Raw genomic sequence first — 3,626 nt, 5'->3', positions numbered from 1 at the left:
AGAAATATCAATAACCTCAGATATGCAGATGACACCACCCTTATGGCAGAAAGTGAAGAGGAACTAAAAAGCCTCTTGAAGAAAGTGAAAGAGGAGAGTGAGAAAGCTGGTTTAAAGCTCAACATTAAGAAAACTAAGATCATTCCATCATTTCATGGCAAATAGATGGGGAAACAATGGAAACAGTGTCAGACTTTATATTTTTGGGCTCCAAAATCACTGCAGATAGTGATTGCAGCCGGAGAATGCAATGGCACCCCACTCTCGTACTCTTGCCTGGAGAACCCCAGGGATGGGGAACCTGGTTGGCTGCCGTCTATGGGGTCGCACAGAGTCGGACACAACTGAAGTGACTTAGCAGCAGCAGCAATGACTGCAGCCATGAAATTAAAAGATGCTTACTCCTTGGAAAGAAAGTTATGACCAGCCTAGACAGCATATTAAAAAGCAGAGACATTACTTTGCCAACAAAGATCCGTCTAGTTAAGGCTATAGTTTTTCCAGTAGTCATGTATGGATATGAGAGTTGGAGTATAAAGAAAGCTGAGTGCTGAAGAATTGATGCTTTTGAACTGTGGTGTTGGAGCTTCAACCTCAGCATTAGTCCTTCTAATGAATATTCAGGACAGATTTCCTTGCAGATTGACTGGTTGGATCTCCTTGCTGTCCAAGGGACTCTCAAGAGTCTTCTCCAGCACCACAGTATGGAAGCATCAATTCTTTGGTGCTCAGCCTTCTTTATGGTCCAACTCTCACATTCGTACATGACTACTGGAAAAAACATAGCTTTAACTATATGGATCTTTGTCGGCAAAGTGATGTCTCTGCTTTTTTTATATGCTGTCTAGGTTTGCCATAGCTTTTCTTCCAAGGATCAAGAGTCTTTTAATTTCATGGCTTCAGTCACAATCCACAGTCCATTATTATTATTTACATTATTACGGCACATCTACTACAATTAAGAATATAAGAATGATACCTTATTATTAACTAAACTTTACAGTTTGCTTGGATTTCCTTAAGTTTTGTTTTTTATCCTTATTTTCTGATCCAGGATTCTACTCAGGATACCATATTACATTAAGTTGTCATGTCTCCTTGGGCTCCTCCTGGGTGTTACAGTTTCTTGGATTTGTTTTTGAGGGCCTTTAAAGTTTTGAGGAGTAAAGGTTATACATTTTACAGGAAGCCCATGTATGAGAATTTGCTAATTTTCTCCTGATGAGACTGAGGTTATGGGTTTGAAGATCTTCCGATCATAAAGTGCTTTTTCCATCACATCATCTCAAGGGAACATACTGTTAACAGGATTTAACACTATTTATGTTAACCTGATCTGATGTTAACCTTGATCACTTGGTTGAGGTTGTGTCGTCAGCAATTTCTTTTTTTCTATCAGCGGTAGAGGAAGCCGCAATATTCCAATTTCCAGGTTCAGCGAATTGCTGCGCCAGCCTGAAGACGGTATTGACTGTGTAGACTGCGCCACCTAGTGCTGAATGGCAGTAATGTCCTCAGCTGACCAGTGCGTGCATGCGTGCGTGCAGTTATCAGTCGTGTCTGACTTTCTGTGACCCTGTGGACTGTAGCCCACCAGGCTCCTCTGTGCATGGGATTCTGACCCATTCTGTGATAAATGAATTAGACCTGTGGTTCTGGCTGAATATAGGAATTAATATTATTCAGTAATTTTTCCTTTTAGCTTAAATCATACATAGTCAGTTTCTGTTACTTGCAACTAAAAACCCTGACTGATACATCATCTTTGTTATAATTCTTTGGAAGCTTCTTGGTCCTTTATCCCGATCTCCCTCCATAGCAGGAGAGATAGTAGTTTTCATTGGTAATGTGAAAAAGCCCCACAGACATCTATTTGAATGGGATGGAGCATGATTCTCTCGAGCTTTAGTTATCCATTGCTGCATAACAAGCCATCTCAAAACTTTGTGCCTTAAAGCAGCAGTCATTTTATTTGCTCAGGATTCTGCGGCTTCACAATTTGGAAAGTGGGGATGACAACTGTTGGCAACGACAATATTTAAGATATGACCACAGTTGTAATCATTGAAGGAATGAAGATCAAAGAATTATGAGAATGCAAAATATCTGAATATTTAATTCTCTGTGAAAATTAAAGTAACCAAGAGCTTTTAAAAGAGCAATGTGTTAGGGAAAGTGGCAGTGAGTAAGGGGTTAAAGTCTGAAGGAAAAGGGAAGGGGCCTAGACATCTAAAAGAAAATAAATAAATAAAAGAAAAATAAGGAAAATTGAAAGTCCACAATCCCACTTTCACAGTCATATCTTATTTCTTCTTTCGCCTTCATGGCGAAACTTCTCCAAATTAGTGTCTGCATTTTCTGCGTACATTTTCTGTTTTTTTTTTTTCTTTTTTCTCCAGTTACTGAATTAGATTTCATCTGGATCATCACAAAGCCAAGTCACAAACTTCAACTATTCATTTTTTGTCCTTTTCTATATCACCTCAATTATCAAAAGCTTGAATAGGGGTTTTCTCTGATCCTTATTCTCCAGTTAGAGTTTGTCTATTGTAGTGCAGTTCTAGTAGTTTTAAAAGGATAGTGACAAATGCAAAAAATGTGTATGGAAACATATTACATGTCAGTCATTTCTTTGGGTGTATTGCATGCACTCAGAGTTGGATAAGATAAAATGAAATAAGAGCTCAATAAATGGTTTTAAAATGATTGCATGGATACATGAATGAAAGAAATAAGAACTTTAGCTGCTAGATATCTCTTCACTGGGGAGATATTCTTCTGCAAAATCAATCTGAGGCATATTGTTCCTGACCCATGTTTATGGTAACTGTGGAATGGTTACCATGGAATCTCCTCTAAATGTGTAACTGATTAAAGTTTGGGTAAGAGAGCCAAGCAGTTGTCAGCCAGTTTATTTGGGTTAAGATTTCACGAGAACCTGAAGTGAACTCCAGAATTGACCATTCTAGAGAAGATGAGCCACGGTGAGATGTAGTTAGAGACAGCTAAGCTTATGGAGGTACCAACCTAGAGTTGGTAAACTCCAATTTCTAAAATTCTAATTCTATTTTACTTTCAGAAGAGATATTCATTGGGTAAATTGGGATCATTCAAAGGAAGATGATCCGAATGAATATAAGGTACCAAAGAATGTTAGATAAAGGAATTTTAAAAGAACAAGTGGGTGATCGGCTGTGAGAAATGAATCTGGGTAGATATAGAAATTGACTTCAGTGAGTTTTAGTATAGAAGGATAATGAAAAATTATTCTAGGAGTAAAACTAGTGAGAGTTGGTTGAAAACATAGGAAAACTGAAGGAAGACCTTTCTAATAGGAAAAAACTGTCTATATATGAAAGGGAATGATCCTAGAGCATAGGGAGATAGCTGTATCATTCTTGTTTAGACAGATGATGGACAATTAATAGAAATATTATAGAGTAGTTTAAGCCTCAGACATATGTTTGGATTAGATGACTGAATTCCCTTTTTACTCTGATAATCTGTGCTAGATGCACTTTGGGGTAATGAAGTAAATTTTCTGGAGCTTTCAGAAAAGAACATCATGAGCTAGGAAGTAGTGTTGCCTCTGGAACGTTTTTGCAACTGGAATGCTCTGGGCCGTG

This window comes from Bison bison, unplaced genomic scaffold, assembly GCF_000754665.1.
Source record: "Bison bison bison isolate TAMUID 2011002044 unplaced genomic scaffold, Bison_UMD1.0 scf7180017864379, whole genome shotgun sequence".
Taxonomy (NCBI): Eukaryota; Metazoa; Chordata; class Mammalia; order Artiodactyla; family Bovidae; genus Bison; species Bison bison.
The sequence above is the reverse complement of the archived record's forward strand: the minus strand, read 5'-3'. Positions refer to the sequence as shown.